We start from the raw sequence: 23,028 nt of genomic DNA, 5'->3' as shown, positions 1-23,028 counted from the left end.
TCAATGTAAAATACTGTTAATCAAAAGGTTATGTCAAAAAGACTTTTCCCAGCTCCTACTGTCAGTTTAATCTCATTTGTGTACTGGTAGGAGTGGGGAATTTTCCCAGTTGTTTCAGCAAGCTTGAGGGCTTGTATCTTTCTAGTAAGAGAAAATATTCTGAAGAGCCTCTGTTACTTCACTGTGACTTTCAGTAGCTGTTCATGGGTGTGAAAATGGGCAGGCTGAAGTGCACGTGGTGTCTGGAAGGGTAGCCCTCAAAATAAGCTTTTGTTTGTTTGTTTTCTGGATTTCTGAGGCATCTTACTGTTTCCTGAAATCTTGAGTTAGTTCTTAATTTAAGGCAAACCAAGCTTGTAAGTAATAACCTAAATCTTCAGCAGGGTGTTCAGAAAGACTGTTTCATGAGCTGCAAAGCAGACAAACAGCTAGCTTGCGAGGAAGATGGGGCAATATTTAGCTGAAGAGCATCCGTTCCTCTTCATCAGGTGCATGCTGACCTCGCCACCACAGGGCTGATGCTGTCAGGACCGGGGAGCCTAGCTGACTTGTGGCAGCTCCAGCGGTGCCATTTGTCCCATCCCAAGGCCTAGCGCGTACAGGGAGGAAAACTTGTTAGCTATTGCTACCACAATGCTTCTGTCACCTTTTGCATTGTATTTCTCTCACCAGCTTTTCGTTGGCTGCATATAACAAATTTTCTTTTAAAGCGAACTTCTTCCCTCTTGCATGCTTCAGCTTTAAGCAACGTAGCGGTAGGCTTTAATTAAATGCTAAGTGGGGAATTTTGAGCAGTTTAAATGGCGACTGCAGTTCTCTTTATGAGCCTTAGAAATTAGAAAACTGCAAACTTTTTTGTACCAGCCTGTAAAGTAGGGCAATAGTCTGCATTGGGGAGTTCATACAAGTGAGGTGGAGAATGAAATTCTCTTGTTTCCGTGGGTTTTGTGCAAGTGAAAACACTGATTGAAATAAACTGCTAGATGGTTGACTGACCCTGTGCCATCCAGCAGGAGTTTGTTGTGCTAAGAAACATCCCTGCAGGCGAAATATTAATTCAGCACAGCTCCAAAGTGACAAGATGAGATCGCTGTGTCTGCTTCCGAGAGTGTCAACCCGCTTTGCTTGAGAAGTATGTTCTGTAAAAGTCAGGTAACCCCAACAGAAGCAGAGATGTTAGTGGAAGCTCTTGGAGAGATGAACCAGGCAGTCAGTCAGCTGCTGGGTGCAGGGCTGGTGAGGAAATGTGTGCTCTGGAGTATACTTCTATTTCTGTCCTATACACGGACATAACCTGCAGTGCTAATAAACTTGGAGTGGTTTTATAGCTAAAGGATAGGTTATAAATGTGGAAACGGGCACCATAGTTACTGCTGGGAGGCAAGCATGCAGCTTGGTTTCAGATCTAAATGAATTTATGATGTTATTCAAAGCGACATTTGTATCTAAAAAGCCCTTGTGAGACTGGTTCCTGGTGGGTAGGGAAAAAACAACATTGATGTTTAAGGTAGCTAGGATTTATGGAACCTATTATTTTTGTACTTTTTGTATCTGAGTAAGTAGGTAGGAAGACCGTTTCCATATGGCTTGACTAAATGAATGCATGCTTATATATACTAACAGGACCACATTGCTCTTGCTTTTTGTTTTTACAAGTGATTATTTTTTTAAAGGGAATTATGTTAGAATGAAAGATTTGCAGAAAAACACTAAAAAGATTATTCCTACCTGTTTCCATCTTTATTGCTATTTCCAACAGGACTACCTCATCTGCTAAACAAAGAAAATTCACTTTGGATAAGTGGCTAGCAGAGGTTCCAGCTGTCTTTTGTTCTCATTTGTTCCTTCTTTTAACATATTTTGTTAAGGCTGCTATGATGATGTTAAATGGAAGTTAACTGCGTGCTCTTCCTCAATATCCTTTGGAATATGGCTCTTTAAATTATATTGGGGAGTTAGTCATATGGATGGCTTGTAAAGGAATAGCTGCTGAACTGTAGATTTATTTCAGGTCAGGAAGGGTCATTATGAACACTTAATCTGTTCTCCTTCCCTGCTCAATCTCTAGACCTCCTTGCAAGATGTTCCGATTGTCACTTTTTAGCAGCAACATCTCTCCTTGGATCTCATTAGTTTTTCTGCTATTAAGAGTCTTTAAGGAGAAGCAGTTACTGCTTCATGTTGTATGTGGACGGTTCAGAATAATGATAGGCCCTTTAATATATCTGGTATTTTTATGGTCCCTGTTATCCCCTGGCTTAGTGTCTGAGCGGGCTTGCGATGAAGAGTCTCGGGACTGTGGGAAAAATATTCTCCACATGAAGGCACATGGATTTCACACACACGTCACCTCTTAGTCCTGTCTTTGATATTCTAAATAGATAAAAAGAAATTTTTCTGTCTAGATGCTTTTGAAACTCAAAATTGTTCTTGGTGTCTTATTTGTGACTGTGCAGACGTGCTTAAATGCTCAGGCATTTGAACAGAGCACAGCGGTGATGTTGTAATGGCTGGTGAGCGTTGTATGAAAGGGCATTGCTCCTTACCTAATGCTGCGTGCTTCATTCAAGGCTCATGTTTACTTTCTTGGCTGTAGCACTCTGCTGCAAGCTCATGGTCATTTGCTTTTCTGTTGTTTCACCAGAGTCTTACAGTGCTGCTTAAATCCAGGGCACTATCTTCAACCAAAGCTTCTGTTGGTGTGTGTGTGGGTCCTGTGAGTTCACTGCATTAAGCTACAGTGTGGTGATGCAATTCTGCATCCTCAAAAGATGCAAATCAGTCTGTGCAATCAGCAAGACCCATCATCTCTTGCTACTGTGCCAGTTTTGTAGGTTCAGCAGGAGCCTAACTAGTTAATTCTCTCCCAGGGAAGGCCGGTGTGTGTGAGCAGAACACCTCAGGATTGCACTGAATGCTGCTGCCTGGGTGCTTTCCTCCTTTCCCTTCCTAATTGTTATAATTCCCCCCATTTTTTAATCTACCTTTTGTGGACTACACATGTCTATTTTAGGAATGCTTGTTTCTGTCAGGTTGTCTCATAGGCTGTGCTTTGAGAATACAGGTGTTTCCTGAGCAATACGAGCTCGGAGTTCTTGGCTTCTTGCTCCCATCCTTGTGCTGCTGGCAGACAGCTGCCCTTTCAGCTGTTTGTGAGGCTGTGCTGAAAGCCAGGTCAGGGATCAGATCCAGGTATGTTTCACTCTAAAAATAAATTTTTAGAAGAAGTGCTTTTACAGCATTGAATGGCAGAAACTGTTTTTGTTAAAGGTACCACATAACTAAGGGACTAAGCGATAGAAGAAAAACCTGACAGAGGGCATGGGAGCTCTTCAAGGCAAAAGTGTTATAAAAGCCGCTGTGTTGTTGAATTGAGGGTTGAGGGTATAAATAATCACTTTAGGAATGGTTCATTCTTGTACTTAGTGCTCTTACAGCTGGATCATGCGAGTGTTCCTCACCTGCCCTAGCAGCCAGCCAGGTTAGGGTGACGTGAACAGGGAATGCCGTGTTGCTGCAGCGGCGGGACTCGGTGATGGAGGTGGAAGCAAGTAGCTTGAGCTAGGTCTGCTAGAGCTGATCAGTGCCCAAGTCAGATGTCTAGCAGAAGCCTATTATTCTAAGGCTCCTTATTGTCATTATTAAATAAATGTATAGTCTCATGGAGGAAGAAATTAGACTTATTTATGAGACTTAATTTTTTTTTGAAACCATTGAGTAGTTTAAATTAGGCTGCTGTCATTTAATTTATTCCTGACTGGACCCAGCTGTCTCTAGTTTTTATTTTTTGGAATCTAATAGGGAGACAGAATTGATGAGAATAATAAAGCTGATACTGAAATTAGAAAGATTCTAGGAATTTAAGAGAAGGACATTTTTTTCTAGGCTCCACATGCGGAATTTCAAGCTGAACCAGGGCTGAAAAGACTATTTTTTAATGGTCATTTCTTGATGCGGATATCTTGTGATGGAGTACTTTTCCTATACTCCTTAGCCCTTTGAGACTGGCTGCAATTCCTAACCTATCAGCGATCCACAAAATTGAAGTGGTCCGAGTTTAATTATAAAACTTTATTTGCGGATATTCCAGAAATGAGTCTTGTTGCCAATACAAATAGTCACTATTGATTGTGAGAAGCGGAAATATACCAAATTTGGATTGAAATATCTAATTCCTGTTTTTTTTTTTTTGTGGTTTCTCACTTGGAAATTAAACTGTGTTTGACTTCATGGTGAATTTTCCAGATTAAAAATTGTCATATTTGTTGAAAGAAATGTGGCTTAAGAATGTGATCTAAAACAATGCTTTTTCTAAGAAGTAGGTAGAGCATTATTTATGTCTTGAAATCACAAATGGACGGTTCTGAATCATGGTAAGAAAGTTCCAGTGGAAAATGCTTTTTAGTTCCAAATCCACACATTATATTAGACAGATTTCAACTGGAATGACAACTATTCTAAACATTTGAATAAACACATTCTTTTTTTGAACACAATTTTGCCTTTTTTGGGGGGGGGGTGGGGAGGAACCAGTAAAATGCTTGAGAAGAGTCCCCAGCTCTCCTGGTGCTTCCTTGCCTATCTACACGTGCCTCCATGCATCTCAGGTGAGGGGCATTATTGCACTGGAGTCCTCTGTATGACACTGTGCAGCTGTAGGGTGACGGGGGCGAGTTGGAGTTCCTGGTCTGCAAAGCCAAAGGGTGAATGTATTGACCAGCTTTCCTGGGTGAAGGTTTCAAGTTTAAGATCCATTTATTTTAAGTTGTAGGCATTGGCGGCTTCTCTTGTGATGCTGCCAAAGCTTCTTTAGAGGTGTTTTACAGTCTGGGTAGTAAGGTGACAGTGTCTGTAATCCCCTCCTGGACAGAAAGACTTGAGGCTTTGATAAACAGCTGCAAAGCGATTACCCGGAATTGCCTGCGGTGTCAGTGCCTCCAGCTGTCTTGCTTTGTGACTAAATTGGCAGAAGGATGTGTGCGCCTGTATCTTAGCCTGCCTGCTGAAGACCCAGATGAGATTAAACCATGAAGTACTGCACTGCAGTGCCCGAGGTAAAAGCGTGTTTCGTGCTGTGGAGGGGTGATCTCTAGCAGCCTCCCGGGAGCCTGTGCTGCGTGCGGGGTACTGCTCTGTTCGACAGCTCCAGCAAGATTTGCCAGCCTGGGCCTCCGCCTTCACAAGAAGTCTGCTCTCGTAGCGTGCCTCACCCGTGAGGAGTCCCCACATCCTTCGTCCTGTGCTGCCGTGAGCTGACTGCTCGGCTGAGCAGCTCGACGCCCGTAGCGTGCCGGATGTCACAGGAGCCGAGCGCTCTTCCGGCTCTCAGGAGCTGGCAACAGTGGTTGCTTGCCCTGCTGACTTCTTGGTACGATTTTGGGCAGCTCGTTCTGCATCCATTGTATTCTTCTTTAGGAAATCTTGTCTGGGAGGCCTCTGCAAATGTACCTCAGGAGCAAATTCTGAGTTTTATACTAGCCAAAACAAGATCTCAAGCACTATCTCTTAGAGAAATAGGCTGTTTATCGGACTGATAAACTAAAAAAAAAAATAAGACATGCAGTGTAGATGTCACAAAGCCTCCCGAGTAGCGTAAGATTGAGGAAATTAGTTTAGCTGTAGTACCTTTTTATCTGGACTTTGTTCTAGAAGCAGAATTTCACCTTACTCAAATAACGGAGGTTGACTAAAGGTATTGCAGTGTTACAGTACAAAGTTCCCTTGCTTTAATGCTATCTGTTGCATTGGATTGAAGTGACTATCTAGTGAGAAGCCTGTAGGGTGGAAAAGATGAGCTTTCCTTGTGGAACGCCCTATAAGCTGAAATTAAAAGCTTACAGCTTTTTCCATGGCGCTGATCACAAAGAATTTGGTAAAGAACAGTGCAAAAGCACAGACAAAGCTGATAGCTTACTAAAATATGATTATATCTATACTGTAGCCAATAGGTTATAGGTATTCTAAGTACATATTGGTGACTTGTTAAAGCTACACACTTGTAATCACAGAAAGCTGAAACATTTGTCATGAACTTTTCAAGTTGGAGGATAAAGTCTGGTTTGGTGCTGCCCTGCCCAAGTGTGTGGTGCTTTGTAAGTTAACAGGGCGGAGGGCTGGGGGAAGGGAGGCAATTCCAAATTAAGTTCTCTGTTTGCTTTGAGACTTGATAAATGTTTCTGCTGATCTGGTGGGGGAGGAACTAAGTCCATCTGGTTATGACCATGTGTATGCACTCATTTATGTTTATGAGTTGTCTAAACACACAAATTACTAGTTCATTCTGCCAGTGGAAAACAGGAAGCCTAAATGCAATACTCGTATCTTGCGTATAACATAAATGCTTTAATATACTTCATTTACAAATTTACCAGTCTCAGTGAAGTAGGTATATGCTTATCAATTGGCATTTGGCAGATTGGTTTCTCTCTCCAACTGTTAGATTCAGAGTTTGTAGTTTAGACATACTGGTAGCATAAGGGCTGTCTGCATTTGGGGTAGTGATGATAAAGGAGTCCACTGTGCTGTTTGTGTTTACAACCTTGTTTATATACCCGTGTGTATGCACATAAACTTATATTTGTAGTAAGTAATACATAAAGGTATTACATACATAGACTTAGAATCACAGAATCATTAAGGTTGGAAAAGACCTCCAAGATCATCTGGTCCAACCATTCTACTACACCCTACTACCAATGTCACCCACTAAACCATGTCCCTAAGCACCAAGTCCAACCTTTCCTTATATATGTAATTTGTAATAACCACACGTTAAAGGGTAGGGAACTGATTCATCTCAACAAAATCTCAGTGAGCTTCTTGGTAGATCTGTATTGGCCCTCTTGTACTCCTAAAACCCATGCTAAAAGTGGTGTGTGCTAGGCCATATAGAGTAGAAAGGTACAGTGAAATTCAGATTGCTTCCAGTATTTTAATTGCATCATCTTTAAATGCCTTTTCAAGGACAGTCTCAGTCTGAAAAGTTACACTCCTGTAAGTGCTGTGGCATTGCATGTTGTCAGTTGAATGTTATGTCGAAACACTAAGTTTACCAGAAATCGGGGAGGAGGAACAAGCTCTTTTTTTTTGCCTTCTGTCCTTAAGCTGATCATCTTTTAAATTCAATCTGCTTCAAAAATTAAACTCAACCCAGTTCAAGCTAGACTTCATCCTTCTTTTTAATACTTTCAGCATGAAGTTGACACAGTAAATGATCATAGTATCATCTGAGTCTAAAATTTGCTATCAGCATGACATGTAACCTGAACTGTTAATGGCTTTGTACGTAGGTGGCAGATTGAATAGATTTCAAAGAATATGCTCAAAAGAAGGAATTTTGGATCATGCCCTTTCTTAAAGATACCATTTAAATAGAGCAGTTTTTCAGACTAGTTCACCATTTCTTAATTTTTCTCATTGGTAAGGATGGGGGGGGGGGGAGGTTATCACCACTTTTTATTTGTTGTAGTGTGATTTCTCATTCTTTCTCTTCCCATGTGTTCCTGAGCAGTATCTAAAAGACATGGATGTTCCAGTCTTGATAAGTGTTTGCTGTGGCCATCTCCACAACTTTCATGATGCTGATGTAAGAACCAGCTATTTTAATCTGATAATCATTTTGCATCAGCTTCAACTGTGCTGGCTGATATATTCAAGACTATTAATGTGACCAGGCCAATAGCTGGATTTCTGTGCTCTTATGGCTCTTACAGAGCTCACCTGTCATCCCCAGTGATTGTTCTCCTCACACCACAGTTCTGTGTGCTTCCTCTGAGTTTGAAATGCTCCCTGTGGTCTGGTATGCCGAGCTCATAGCATAGTGTTTTCCACAGGGGACAGAAGGTCACCAAATTGCCAGTATGGCCACTGGGAAACTAAAGTGTGGTTCAGTCAGTCAAGCAGCAGAGACTTTTGTGATGCTCTGAACAGTTGGCACTTTGCTGTGCAGAGTTCATCTACCATTGGGAAAGATTTCATGAGTTGTTCTGCTTAGGCCTTCTAGTGACTAAGACAGTGTCTTGAAGCTCAGTTTAAAAGAAAATTCAAAAGGTGGGTTAAACTGTTTTTTATAACCTTAGTGATATCTGGATTTAACTAAATGGAATGTTAAGCATTAACACATGAAAAGATTAATGGCAAAATACCGAAGTTAGAAAATGAACAGCTTATAGCAATCCATTTAAAGCGCTATGACGATTTGCATTTTTTCTAAACAAAGATGTACTCTTATAGTTGTTTTAAAGGTAGCGATTGCATTAACTCTACTGGAAGCCTGTGCAATTTATTGCAATTTGTTTATAATAGTAAGAAAGCTACAAACTATGTGGCTCAGCATAGTCATTCTTTTTCACATGAAGAATTTGCATGCTCACGCAGCAGTCTTGATGGAAGAATGACATGCCTTCAATTTGCTTCATGACTTCAGGAGAAAAACAACCTAAGATTATCAAATGTGGATTTTCCCAAGCCGTAAGAATTTGGAAGTGTTTGCTAACTTGCATAGAAATAGGTGCAAATGTGAGATGATGGGATTCTGCAAGGCTTTTTATTTTTAATGCATAAATGCTTGGTAAATTTGAATGAAATTACTTCTTTCCTCAGTGATCTTATGTTCACGGAATGCAGTAACTTGGTGGTTTTGCTCTAATAATGCTAAAGTGCACCTGTTATTCCAATAAAACTTCATTATGTATGCTTTGTGACTATCTAATGATCTCTGTTTTGAGTTACCATGACTCATTTGGGGATGGGCTGTGATGACAAACCATACCCATGACACTTGACAATTTTTTGTTTTTTACATTCTCTTCCTGAAGATGTTGTGCTCTTCACGTGAATTTTTAATGACTGTTTCCTGACTTCCTATTTTAATTGTAGGCTGGTGTATTCTGTACTTGCTTTGGGCAAGGGAAGCTCCAAGTACAGTTCTGGGACCTAAAGATATATGGAGTGATAAAAACTTATTTCTAAATCAGTAGAGGAATAAACTGGTAGCAGAACCTAGCACAGCGCTGGGCAAAGTCTCATGTGAAAGCAAACCTGAGCTTGCGAAGGTAATAAGTGATTTTTTTTTAATAAAGTGTTGCTTTTTGGTTTTGCAGCTTGCTTAGTTTGAAGAGAGATGTGGAAGGAGGCGACTTGTGGTCAAAGGCAGACATGCTTTCCCAAAAGAAAAGGATTCTTTGGTGGGGTGGGGGAAAATGTGGCTGTTCTTAGGATAATCATCTCCTATGGTCAAGTAATAGTCTGATAATTTCTGGTTGCCTTTGGTACAGAGATTCTGCAGTAGACAGCCAGAGGACCTTTTCTTTGTATGAGTTGGGTTCAGCTGTCATGCTTGTACTTGTAATGTAGGCTTTTTTTTCTTTTAAATTTTACTCTAACATTAGTTTTTAAATCACGGTTGACATAAGGCTTCTGGATGCTAACAAGAATAGAGCCTTTGCTGTGGAAGGTGTGGTGCAGAGGCTGAGAACCTTGTGTTAATTTTAAATGTCACATGAACGAAAGAGCATTAAAATGAGGGGAAGGACAAAGGCAATAAGAATGTGACTTTGTTGGCTGGCTACAGCATGTGCACACCTTTAATAGCTCTGGATCACAAGCTCTCTGACAGTGATCACCTCACTGTACTGCTGCCAGTGTCATAAAATGAAGCATGACTCGCGCTTCCTAACTAATCACACTGAATGTTACGCTTTGCTAACAGCAAATGCTACAAGATTTACATCTGTAATGTATTTCAATCATGATTTTTGCCTTGTATCCCCTGCCCCATATGGGAAGTGTGAAGTCTGGTAACAAAGGTTTTTCACAAGCACTTTCCTGGACTTTACATTTTACGAAGATATAGATTATGCTGTTATTTTGTTAATAAACTGAGATGACTGCTGTTTGTCTTCTGAAATGAAGAATTCTGGCTGCCCAAAGTGAGCAAGAAGCAAAGTATTTGGTAGGGTGCGTTATCTGCATGAGATGATTACTTTAACAAATACAGTTCTCCCAGAGTGATTTGGAAAAGTAGTAGTAGCTTATCCGGAAAACACCAAGCATTAAATGCTGTTATTTATGTTGTCCATTTAGCATGAGTGCCAATTTTCAGATAAAGAAAGTTGATGGGAACAGATTGAGGTCAACAGAGTTTGTTTTATTCCTGATGTTTAAGGGATTATGTTCTTTTAGTTCATGTTGTTACAAGGTTTTCACCAGAAAAATGTATCAAAGATGAAATGAATCAACATTATGAATTCTATTCAATAGCTAAAACTTCCTTCTTGGCTGCATTATTCATGTATTCAATTCAAATGCTTGTTTACTTTATACAGGTCTTCCAAAGTAATATATATATTGTTATATAGTAATTAAACATAGCTCATTTAAAAGGTGCTATTAAACCTAAGGATGCCGGGCTTGAGGAAGCCCTGTGTATGTGGTTGCTGGAGAAATTAGTCATTTGAATCAAGAATGAAGCCTCTATTGGAAGTAAGTGAACTAGGAAAGAAGTGATCCAGCTGTAGTATAAATGGGCCTTAGAAATGCCTGTAAGGCCAGTGTTCATTCATACTGAAAGCTTAAGACAGATACTTGTGACACTGGGAGAATGTTTAACTGTTGCACGATGGTTTTGTTTTTCCCAGGGTTATGGGGCGAGGAGGTGGGAGACAGGAAAAAGGTACACGAGGAAAAGTTGTGATGTGGTCCCTTAATTAAGGAATCTAAACAAGCTGATCTGGTTGCATGCTATCAGCCTTGATACTAATGAGTGGTATTTAGACTGCTTTTTAAATAGAGGCTGATTGCGAAAGTGTGTCACTGCTAATGTTGGTGAATTGTAGTAGTTCGTCATGGGTATTTTTACTTTCTTGGATCCATTTTCGATGATATACACTTCGGAAATACTGAGATCATATTCTTTTCACCCAGCATCGTGTACGTAGCCTGACGCTGCCTCATTCCCTTCCTTGAAACCGCATTTCAGATCCTATTTCATTGCTGGTCCCCGAGAGCAGTACGACTTCACAACACTGTGCTTGAAACTCTGGAAGACACAACTAAAATTTCCGGACAGAACCAGAGCGAGATCAGTATTTCTGAGTTGATTGTGGTGCCAACAAGCTGGGACCTGCTTATTCTAGTGCTCCACCCTTGTCAGGAGGCAAGCAGGCAGTGCAAACAATATTTCAATAGGCCTTTCACCTGCACAGAGCAAACAAAGGTCTGGTGGACTGTCTTGGCAGATGATATTCAACCACCCATAATGAATTTCTCTTCCGTAGTTCAGATTTGGTGTAGATCTGTTTCACTGTGCAGGAAATATCATGCTTTGTGCTCTAAATCAGGTGTTAAGCTTCCGACTTTCTTGGGTCTTCTCTATGCCTGTTTTTTCATTAAGGTTATTAGAGGGAGAAGGGAAAGATTTGAGAAAGGAGAGAGTCGGTGCAAGTCTAGCAGCCTACAGCATTTACATGCCCCTCAGACTCACTGTCTTCTGTTTTGGAAACAAGGCTCTTAAGAGAATAGACCAAGATGCTTCACCATGCAACAGAAACCTTACGCGAAACTGTTATTGATACAAGTAGGTACCTTTCACCTGAGCTCATCCATTATCTGTCACTATTTAAAATTTTCTAGGTGGGGGTTTTATGCTTGCTTCTATTCCCATCTTGAGAAATTACTGTTTTGCCACTTTTACAGCCTATGTAGTAAGCCACTTTTGAGCCTTGCAAATGTGCTATTCTCAGTTACTCCTTGAAGGTTGCTCCCTGCAGTCAGTTGTCTGAAGAGCTAGGAAAGCCACTGTCTCCTTTAGCTGACTGGATTAAGGAGATGTTGTGATCCTTCTGACTCCTTTTCCTTCCCTCTCCAGTTGCTTAGCATGCTGGTTTTGTTTCAGTTAGACAAAAGTGCTGGTTGTACTCCTATTCTTCCCTGAGTCACTTCTAGGCCTAGGGTATATTTAGCTCCGTTAGTTTTGTTGGTAGAAAAAAGCATGAGCAAATGAGGACTTTGTTCCTCGTTTGTTTGAGGAGACTGCTAATGTAGGTGATCTATTCCGTTTCAAAAAGAAGGCCTGGTAGCTTCTGTCTTCATTAAAAAAAAAAAAAAAAAGTGCAAAAAGCACATTGGATATCTGCAGGGCAGTTGCTTCGTGCTGGGTGTTTCTTTCCTCAAAGTAATCTAGCAGTTGCTCAAATTTGGGAGCCCAGTTCTTTTGCTCATATTTAGGTGGCTAAAGGTAGCTAAGACCAAACACATTCTTATATTGCAGATTTTAAGATTTACTATTTGTTGCCACAAGTGGGATGGGAGTAGGCAGAATGTAAGGGAACAGATCTTACACAACCCATGGTTATTCGGACTGTGTGAGTTTTACTTGGCTTGCGTTCCTCTTCTGCCCCCATTTTTTCAGCACAGTTGACACTGAGATGAGGCATTAACAAGGGAAGCAAGACAGCAGAGACTAAGCTAACTTCATGTACAATATCACACATCTGGGGTGACTGAGAAGCTCCAGGGTACGTGCTCTGCACAGGTGAGCACTCTCCACGGGCAGTGCCAGTTAGATGCTGAATGACAAGTGTAAGATCACTTGCCTGGGAGAAGTGGAATCCAGAAAGATGTGATTTCTCTGTGGAAAGCCAGTTACTGAAGACAAGTAATGGTGTGGTGGTTGTTTCTTGCATACAAAGTGGCACTATATTCTGCTCTTCCCAAAAGTGGGGGAGCATGTGATGCAAGCAAGTGCTGAGGTGAGTGCAGATTCAGAACAGAAGGCACTGAAACCAGAGTGAGGTTTGGATTCCCTTGTCTTCTGTCTGCCTGCCTTCTGGTAGACATAGAAACTGCTAGGTAAACTTTGCAATTCTAACGCTATACCCAAAACAGTTTGGTATACACCTTTTCATGTCATAATGCATTTCATAATAATTTTCTATCCAGAGCATAAGAGACACGTAATGATTTTTATGCCAGTTGTGATGTGGACTTGGTTTTATCTCATGGCCAAATGCTGGTGTATGCACACAGTCATGGAGAGTAAAAAGAAATCACAGCACTGTCCACATAAAATCGATTTATCAGTTTATAACCTTCTCTGGTCACCACAAATGGTGCCTTTGAGAAAAAAAATATGATTTGCACAGGTACTAGGCTTGCCTGTGATAATGAGATATGGTTTTAGAAGCTATGTATGTACTTAGCCTGAAAAATAGCAAGACTGTCCTCTAAGCTGAAGATTTCTGGTGGTGTTCTACTTCTGTCGTGCTGTGACAGCATGCTTTGTGTGCTCGTGTTACGATCTACTGTAAAGGAGGTAGTACAAACACTTTCGTCTCTATCCATATAAATAAAATTTTGCTGAAACCTTCCAAAAAAGTTTGCATTTTTTTAGAGTGCATTTCTCAGTCCTGTTACGTAACACAGGTATATATGATTTGTTCAGTAGATGAATGAAAAGATTGATCTTCCTAACAGAATATTAATTATTCTGTTTCCTTGGACTAGCTGCTTAAATAGTTCTCTTTCCCTCCCCCTCAAAAAAAAGGCTGAATTAATGCATGCTTTCATACTAACCCTTAGGTATGGAATCTTAATTTCAGCTTGAACGAGACTGGAATGTTGTTTGTTCTTGTGCGCTCACGCATGTGTCAGTGTGCGTGCGCGTGTGTGCGATTTCAAGGCAGACATTTACGCTATGGCTCTTACTGCTGACATCTGGTTTTATTCCTGTTCGTTCTCTTTTCTACTCCTAAATGACATGCATGCCAGGAGGGCTTGCTTATTTTTAATGTAATTTTGAAGAAACGTAATTTGGGTGAATTTCTTGGCTTACTCAAAGATATTAAGAAGTTCCACTCTTGGAATAAAGGACACTTATTTTTTACCTTCCACCAAAATATAAACATGTTGGTCTGAGTTTTGTGAATACAGTGAATCTTTTCCTGAAAGCTGATAGCATTTGGTTGAAAGGCAGCTGAATAACATTTTTTGACTTTCACTTATGAGGTAATCATTGAGCTAATTAAAGAGCCATAGAAAAGATGACGTACCTAGCAGAGTTAAATATCTTTTCTCCCCAAAATAAACAGAAGGGCATGGAATGCTTTGCTGCCAGTAAAGGTGCTGAAATCCCAAATAGTAGATTACCAGTTCAGTAAACTTAGAGCATTTTGAGCATGGAGAAACCAACCTGACTGCCTGTAATAAAGCAGCACTGCGTTAGGTGGAAGCTGAGCCCATGTTCCAGGATTATCTGACGTGTGTTGCCAAGAAACATTCCTCATATGTTGGAAGAGGTATAAACTCGGTACTATTAAATAATCTGGGGTAAAGCAGACTTGTGCCAGTCATAGCTTGCTTCTGTCGGAGAGTAGTACACAGGAGAAACTAATGTAGAAAGAATCATTACAAACCTGAATTTCTTCATCTGTGTTTTGGGTGTTGAAACAGTGGAGTGATAACTGAGAATTTGCTTCCGTACTTGGAAGCGGATAGACATGCTCAGTGACCTGGAATAAAGACCGCTGTTACAAGGGGCGATATTGGGAGCAAATACAGCTTTTTATAACCTGTGTTCCTGCTGATGTTATTTGGACTCCGTGCAGGCTTAATTGAAAGCAGTACAGACCTCTGCCTGTGCTGTATGTTGTTTACATCCCCACGCGTTGCAGACAGCTGTTTAACAAATTGGAAGAAGGAGGGACTGAAGCAAGAGTGAAATCTAGGCTTCAAAATCAGAAGTCTGCCTCCCAGCGTTGAGTTATTTCTGTAAGTTGTTGCCTTGATTTATTTATCCACCTATTTGAACCTGAAGTATAGCTGAAGGTTATGTTGCTTGGAGGGTGGTGGTGTCTGCCCAAGTGTCATTTAATTTTGGTTGGGCACATGCTCCTTTGCTCTGCCTTGTAAATACCAACCTCTGCATGTGTTTCTCTTTTTACTCTTGAAAGCATTTGTTTTGTTATGTTTGATCTTGGCATGCATGTATATCAGCTCTCTGGTAGAGATGAGTCACATCTGAGACACCGTACAAGTGCAGCGCTGTTTATCAAGTAGTAATTTCAGACTTGATTTAAATATATTTCATTTAGCTTGGAGGTGTGTGTGCGCCTTGAAGAACGGGCTTGACGAGATCTTGAAGTGTAAGTTGTAGCAAGGCATTACAGATGTGATCTATAACTAGTTTATAGCTCTGAAGAGCACTATTGAGAGCTGTTGAAATGATGTGGAGAACAGAAGAAAGATTTGGTAGAAGGTGAAATATACAGAAGAGAATATTGAAAGGGCAAAGTATAAAATAAGACAGTAGGGAAACAGATTCCTCAAGTCAATCCTGTAAAGATGTTCTACTATCTACTGTAACGTTGAGCTACTAAAAATGATGACAAAATAAAAATTGTGAGATGGAAATTAAGAAGAGGAATAAGCAAGAAGAGAAGAGTGTTTCAGACTTCTTGCTATTTAATTGACAAGGTGCCCAAATACTGTGTGGCATTGTTTGTGCTCATATATGTGTGGATGACACTTCAGTGGTTTGAACTGTCAGAACCACCTTTGCATTTTATGCAAACTCAGCTCTTGCACAAACTCACGGGAGTACATACCCTTCTCTCAAATTCTCCTTACAATAGTAGTGGTGAGACAGAATCTAGAAAACTTTTAGATCTTTTATTTTTGTCGGGAGACAACAGACCAGCTCATTCTTGGTTAGTTGGTAAGAAGTCTCACCTTTGCTGTTCCTGTCCCTTAAAGGCAAATAGTAAGTCCTGCACCTGTGGAGAAACAACCCCATGTGCCAGGACATGGCTGGAGGCCGCCCAGCTGGAAGGCAGCCTTGCAGAAAAGGCCCTGGGGATGCTGGTGGGCACCAAGTCGGACATGAGTCAGCAATGTGTCCTTGCTGCTAAGAAGGCTTACTGGTGTTCTTGGCTGCATTAGGCAAAACATAGCCAGCAGGTCAAGGGAGGTGATCCTTCCCTTCTGCAAGGCACTGGTAAGGCCACACCTGGAATGCCGTGTCTAGTTCTGGGCTCCCCAGTACAAGAGAGACCTGGAACTACTCAAGAGAGTCCAGCAAAAGACCCCAAAGCTGCTTAAGGAACTGCAGCATCTCCCTTATGAGGAAAGGCTGAGAGAGCTGGAACTGTGTAGCCTAGAGAAGACAAGGCTTGGGGATGCCTCATCAGCATGCTGCCCAGTGCCAGGACAAGAGATAACAGGCACGTACAGAAACACAAAGGTTCTGTCTTTCCTGAACATAAGGAAAAGGCTGGTTGTGGGTATTTTTTTTTTTTTATGTGAGGGTGACAGAGCATTGAAATAAGTTGCTTAGAAAGGTGATGGAGTCTCCATGCTCGGAGATGCTCAAAAGCTGTCTGGCATGGTTCTGGGCAGCCTACACTAGGTATCACTGCTTGAGTAGGGGGGTTGGATCAGATCACCTCCAGAGGTCCTTCCAAGCTCAACTATTCTGATTCTGTCCCTGACACAAGCATTTGTTAAATTAAAGAATAGACAAACTCCTGAGAATACCTGGGACTTGAAACTGCAAAGGCATTTTGTGCCACAGAAATGCAAGTGCTGGTGTGTGTTTGTCTGTGATACTAGGACAGAGTCAAGTCTCTTTGGACCACTTGTCAGTCTTGCTCTTACAGATCATCAAAGGCAAGGGACCCATAACATCCTTAGGTGTCTTGTCCCTTTGTCTTACTGTTCTTTCTATTAAAGTTTTCTTCTAATCCAATTAATCTCAGCTGTAAATTTAAACCTTCTTGTTCCATCCAGAACATCAGATTACTGTCCTCTTCATAACACGCTTTTGTGTATTGAAAGACCATGTTTAGACTGTTGTGATTGGGCTGTAAGTTCTTAGTTGGTGGGCAGGATGAGATTTTGGGCTTTTTTCTGTTTGCATTTTTGAGACAAACATCCAAACAACCCTTTTACTGTTCCTTATAAGCCTTATAATCTGTATTTGCTAAAACCATTATCCATGCTCTCTCTTGGATACTTTGTCTTTATCTGTCAGTACTTTAAAGCATGGTGCTCCAAACTGGATATTGAATTCCAACTGTGATGTGTTATTAGCACCAAGAAACAGTAATTGCTTTCCAGACCTCACTGAATGTCTAGGATAACACTCCTCCTAGAAATGGGACTTGGTTCTGTTGGCAGCAATCTAGTATTGGCTGTGTGCAGTTTTCAATGAAGGGTGAGCACCCCATTCTCTTCTACCGTAGTGCTTCATTGATTTAGTTCCTTTGTATAGTGTTTTGTAATCGGTGTTTTTTATTGCATAGCATGCTATATTTGTTTAAAGCTCTTTTGGTTGATACTTGCTTTATATTAAAAAGTCTTAGTTTTCTTAATTGTTGGTTCAGAATGTTTTATTTTGGACATGTTTTCCAAAGTTATTTGAAATATGAGCTATCTTGAGGCCATCTATAAATGTTTGAACTGTACCCATTCTGTCATCCAAACCACTAATTAATCTGTTGGAAAGAATCAGGTCCAGGAAATAACTTAAAATGCCCTTCTGATGGTTATTTAGCAGCTTGATGGGGAGTTGTTGATGACTGCTGTCTTCTGAGGGCAATTTTGTATCCAGATGAGTCCCCATGTTTTTCAATTTTTAGATCATAATTCTTTAGCTTGCTTATAAGAGTATTTAGGGAAGTTTATGTTTTGAACTTACTAATATTGAACTATACTTCACCTGTAGCTTTTCTTTCAACCTTTGGATCAATTGGTGTGTTGGAAAAGAAAGAACAACTATTGAGATAAGATAACATCTTAATCCTTCCCTCAGTTATATATTCTGCACTGTGATCATTTGGATTCTCACTAGGAGACTTCAGTCCCTGTGGAAGTCTTGAAGGTAATCTTTCCAGTGGAAATACATGAAATGTTCTTGTCCATGGGGGTAACGTCCATTACATATTTTCTTCTATGAGGAGAAGCCAAGTATTTTACGGTGACCCCCAAAATACTAAGAATTATTAGAAATAATACATTCTAAGTATGAGGAGAGGGCAGCCCCCTCCTATAGTTCTATTCTGATAAATGCCAGGAGCTAAACAAAGTAGCACTAAAGAGTTTTAGATTTTTATTTAAGTAATAGGCTGGAAGCAATAGTATATCCATAAACACTGTAAATGCAGTTATCCTCAACCTATTTCCTAGACAAATGGAAGACCCTCTAAGGTAAACTGAGAATAAAATTAAATAAATAAATCATCCAGGACTTTTTTTCAAAGGGAATGTGGTACCTAATTTTTGTCAGAGGTTTGTTTTAGAGCGTGTGTGTATTTGTTGGCCACTAGTGAGTTAAAGATAGCCACACAACTGGACTGTTACTATTCTTTAGGAGTGGACCATTTCATATTTTGGTAGGTTCTCCCATTGGTTTTATGTTACTGAAGTGCCAATATGTTATCAGAGTTTGCTTTGGATCTTGTTTTTCTTCCATTTCAGTTGCAGTTTTTCTCATGGAAAAATTGGGTATGGAGGTAGCTTTGTCTTTCTGGTATCTTCTTGAAGATGTATGCAATGCCTACCTTTCCCTAGCCATTGGAATCTTCTCTAATCTCTACAGCATTTTCCAAGTGTCACAAGAACTGGAATTGCTGGGTGGATCTGAAACATCCATTCAGTGAATGGAAGGGTCACAAACTTCTTAATGAAAGTGCTTGCCCTGTGCTTGTCTGTATTTAAAAAAAATAAAATAAAATCTCACCTAGGCTGTGTATTTTCTCCCTTGAAGTACTTATAGGTTAAAAAAGATAAACGGAGAAATTAAAACTACTTAACTTTAAAAAAAAAAAAAAAAAAAAAAAAAAAGAAAATGACCATGTGCAATACCTTCAGTTAGATAGCTGAATGCCATATGTCATTCCCTTTCAAAAGGCACTAATAATTGCCACCATACTTTTCTGTTTTGGCGTTTCTTTTAACGGTGTTAGACATATCCCAAGATTAGATTATCACATAGAGTTGCAGGGTTGTAACACGATTTGAATCCCAGAGACTTTCACAGAGGTTTTCAGCTATGTAGACATCTTGTTTGGAGGGCCACAAATCTTGTTTGGGTGGGCGGTGTTGGAGGCTTGTAGAAGGTGTAGATGTCAAATAGAGCATTACCCTTGGTTGTTAGGAATTTGTCTTGCTTGATCTATTTGATCACAAAGAAGGAACAAACTTAGTGTATTCTGAGTTGACATGATCCTGAAATGACTGAGTTCAGGTTTTGGAGAAGGCTGGGAAGCAAAGCAACAAAATCAGGACTGTGGACTTCAGCTTACTTAAGTTGATGTATTAGAATCACTGAGAGGGTAATCAAGAAGGGACTTAAAGAGAAAATCTAACTCTTTGATTTTTGAAGTCAGATCTAAATCTGACTCCACCACTTCCCTGGACAACCTGTTCCAATGCCTGACTGCTCTCTCTGAGAAGAGATGTCTCCTCATTTCCAACCTGAACCTCCCCTGGCGCAACTTAAGGCCATTCCCTCTAGTCCTATCACTAGTTATCTGTGAGAAGAGGCCGACCCCCAGCTCCCCACACCTTCCTTTCAAGTAGCTGTAGAGAGCAATAAGGTCTCCCCTGAGCCTCCTCCAGACTAAACAACCCCAGCTCCCTCAGCTGTTCCTCACAAGGCTTGTTCCAGACCCTTTACCAGCTTTGTAGCTTTTCTACAGACATGCTCCAGGGCCTCAATGTCTTTCTTGTAGTGAGGGGACGATCACCTCCCTGGACCTGCTGGCTACACTATTCCTGATACAAGCCAGGATGCTGTTGGTCTTTTTGGCCACCTGGGCACACTGCTGGCTCATACTCAGCCAAGCATCTACCAATGCCCCCAGATCCTTTTCCTCAGCACAACTTTCAACAAGTGATTAGAATCAAGGAAATGGCCTCAAGTTGCACTAGGGGAGATTTAAATTGGACTTCAGGAAGAATTTCCTCAGCGGGTGGTTAAGCATTGGAACAGGATGCCCAGGGAAGTGGTGGAGCCCCCATTCCTGGAGGGTATGTAAGTGACATATGTATGCAGCCCTAAGGCTCATGGTTTAGTGATGGGACTTAGTAGGTCAGGCTGATGATTGGACTTGATGCTGTTGAAGGTCTGTTTCAATCTAGATGATTCTGTGATTCTATAGGTAAGCTAGTAGAAAAGAGAAGTTCAAGCATGTGTTGGTAGCGGCAGATGATAAAACAAGACAAACCCTGTTTTCAGTTTAAGAAGTTCACATTGGATGTCACAAAAAATCTCCACTGGGAAAACAGTGTAGTACTAGGGCAGGTTACTTAGAGAAGCCATGAAATCCCTACCCTTGGATGTTTTCAGGAGCTGGCTGTACTATCTGTCCTTATTCTGAGTCTGCAAGACAGAGGATATCATGGAGCCATTTGTCTTCTGGTAACTTCTATATTTTGGTTTGTTTTTCCTTTATTTCATTTGCGAGCGTGTATGTACGGATGTGTAACCTATACGAATTCAATGGAGATACAAAGCAGCATGCTTTGCAGATCTTCAGTCATCTCCAGTGCATGAGGAGAGGGGTGAGGGGAAAAAAAACCACACACAATCTGTGTCCCTTTGAACAAGAATGCTTTGTTGAGCGTTGGCATCAGTCGTCTTCTGGGCTTTGCCCTAAGGGGAGCACAGTAATCTTTCTGGCCTCAGGGATGCAGTCTGGCTTTTCTTCCTATTGACTGGAGGCTAAACATAGCTCTATTGCACACCTTTTATTTTTTCTTGGAAATCTCACCCATAATGAGAAAATGTCCTCCTAGTCAAGGAATTCTTGAGTTCAGTTTGGGAATCCTTAGTACTCTTATACCATTCCTTCAAATCAGACTTTTAACTGAAGAAGACTGAGAAAGCAGGACGTTAAGAGTGCATGGGTTTCTTCATATGCACAGCCATGCACACGTCTCACTCCTTTGGAAGCTGGGAATTCCTCAGAAGCAGTTTCTTCTTAAACTCCTTGTATTGCACTATATCAGCAGTTCTCTCACATAAAGTTCAAGATCAGCATAACAGGCAGCAAGAAAGTTTAAATGCAGTAGAGAGCTTGTGAATTCTTAGGGTATGTTTAGTAATCCCTGTCTGTGGCTTCAAGAGCTAATAAAGACTATGTATACTCACACCAGAAGACAGATTTTATTTTTTGTGGATTAAAAATGGCTTGCTGCAGCAGTGCAGTCCAAATATCTGCTCAATATGTTTAATATTAACTAATCCTTTATACTGATTAGTATACTACTGATTATCTCTTTACCGTCATCTCAGTAGCTGCTTAATTACTATCTTTCAGGAGTAGTATGCCATAGCTCTATAGCTGCTATTTTTGTCTGGCACTGATAGTAATTTTAGAATAACAACTTTTCTTTAGTAGGCATGCATTGGAAACCTGAAGCACAATACACGAGTGAGTTGCTTTTGAATTTGTGTTAAAAAGCCGTAGTAGGGGTAGTGTGTTGTGTGAGAGCTGTGCTTTCTTTCCCTACATTTGAGGCACTGGCCCTTTGGAGTTTGTTACACAATTTTCTGGAGCTGTTTGCCTGGGCAGCATGTTGCTTGGGCAGTCCTTTGAGTATGGGCTGTTGATTCAGGGCCTTCTGCCAGCTGATTGCCCAACACGTTTCCCTACTGTACCTTGATACTTGTCTTACAATCTGTTCTCCAGTACGGTTATTTATACAAGCAGGAGTTCTATTTGCTTTGGGGAAAAAAAAAATCAGTTTAAATAAATTTTTCCATAAATAGCTTGTCTGCTTTATTTTTTAATGACATACTTTTCCAGTCTGGGTCCTCCAGGTTTAGCTTTCTTTTGTTTTTTTTATTTTTTTGTAATTAAAGAAGTTCTTAAGTAGTTTGAACCCACAATAGCTGTGTTTAGGCAAAAGTTAGATGGAATGTCTCCTCTCAAGTTTTACAGCTGTGCAAGGCCTGGATGATGAGCATCTAGAACACATTAATAATGCCCAGCTAGGCACCATTGAGGGATGGGCACTGCAGGATCAGGCAGCAAGATGAATTCATGACCTTAAACAGATTTTGTAAGGCTCAGCAAAGTATATATGCCATCTAATGGAGAAAGGTCTGTCTTAGTAGTAATACTAGCAACCTCTGTGGGTCCCGCACTTGTAGAAGACAACAGTTGGGTTTCCTGTCATTCTTCATACTGTCTCTTCCCCAAGGTTCATTCCCCAATTATATGTCAAAATTTACCCTCCCACCATGGTTCCTCTTTTTCAATTTCTTTGTCGTCTTCTTTTGACTTTTAAATGTTTTGTGTAGTTTGCAGCTTTCAATTCTTTCTGGTTAAGCCTTTCTTCTACTTCACAGCGGTCTGTTTTTTGATTTTTCGATTTCTGGATCAATAGTGTATGAGATGTTAGATGTGTACTCCTGGCATTGTATGTTTTCTTTGCCAGGTAGTTGATCTGCCTGTCATGTTTAATACAAAGGGAGTATTTTCATCAATATCATAACATGAACAAAATAAGGTTGGAGGCGAGTAAACCCTAATATCTGAAAGCACCTAAGTAAGATTTAATGAGTGTATCAACATGCTGAAAAAGAATGAGATCAGTGTCAGAGCCACTACAAAGTACAGAAAGTAATGATGCTATCTATAACGTAAGACAAAAAAGATGAGATTTTAGTGCATGATAAAAATATGATATGTGATGTCTCTTCCATTACACTGTGTTACTTGTATGTCAGGCAGTTCTAGTTTCCTTATGAAGCGCTGTAAATAGTACAGCGTACCTGCTGATATCTTCAAGGGTAGGGAAAATATTTGCTAGTTGTGTAAATTCTCGTCTCTTAAATATGATGTAAACATCACTATTATGTACAGTATGCAGTGGCATTTTTCACTATACTCAGTTCTTTCTTGTCTTGCTGAACTAGATTCAGGACCATTGGTAGATATATATATATATATTTAGGGATTTCTATTTTGAGCAGTGTCTTTGGTGTGTCCCTTTTAATCTTTTTTAAATCTTATGTATGGTGAA

At 40.5% G+C, this 23,028-nt stretch overlaps 1 protein-coding gene across 9 annotated transcripts in view; it reads left to right on the top strand.

Annotated features, from left to right (window-relative positions):
• The window catches only part of EPB41L4B (erythrocyte membrane protein band 4.1 like 4B), a 174,885-nt gene that overhangs the window by 11,017 nt on the left and 140,840 nt on the right, over positions 1–23,028 (top strand). The window contains exon 1 of one of the 9 annotated variants that reach the window (XM_048046022.2): positions 14,169–14,766. The exons of the other annotated variants lie outside the window; for them this stretch is intronic. The gene's annotated coding sequence lies outside the window, so the exon portion shown is untranslated. Of the gene's footprint in view, positions 1–14,168; positions 14,767–23,028 lie in introns of those variants that run through there. 9 annotated transcript variants of the gene reach the window in all.

Source organism: Anser cygnoides, chromosome 2 (genome assembly GCF_040182565.1).
Source record: "Anser cygnoides isolate HZ-2024a breed goose chromosome 2, Taihu_goose_T2T_genome, whole genome shotgun sequence".
Taxonomy (NCBI): domain Eukaryota; kingdom Metazoa; phylum Chordata; class Aves; order Anseriformes; family Anatidae; genus Anser; species Anser cygnoides.
The sequence above is the reverse complement of the archived record's forward strand: the minus strand, read 5'-3'. Positions and strand labels throughout refer to the sequence as shown.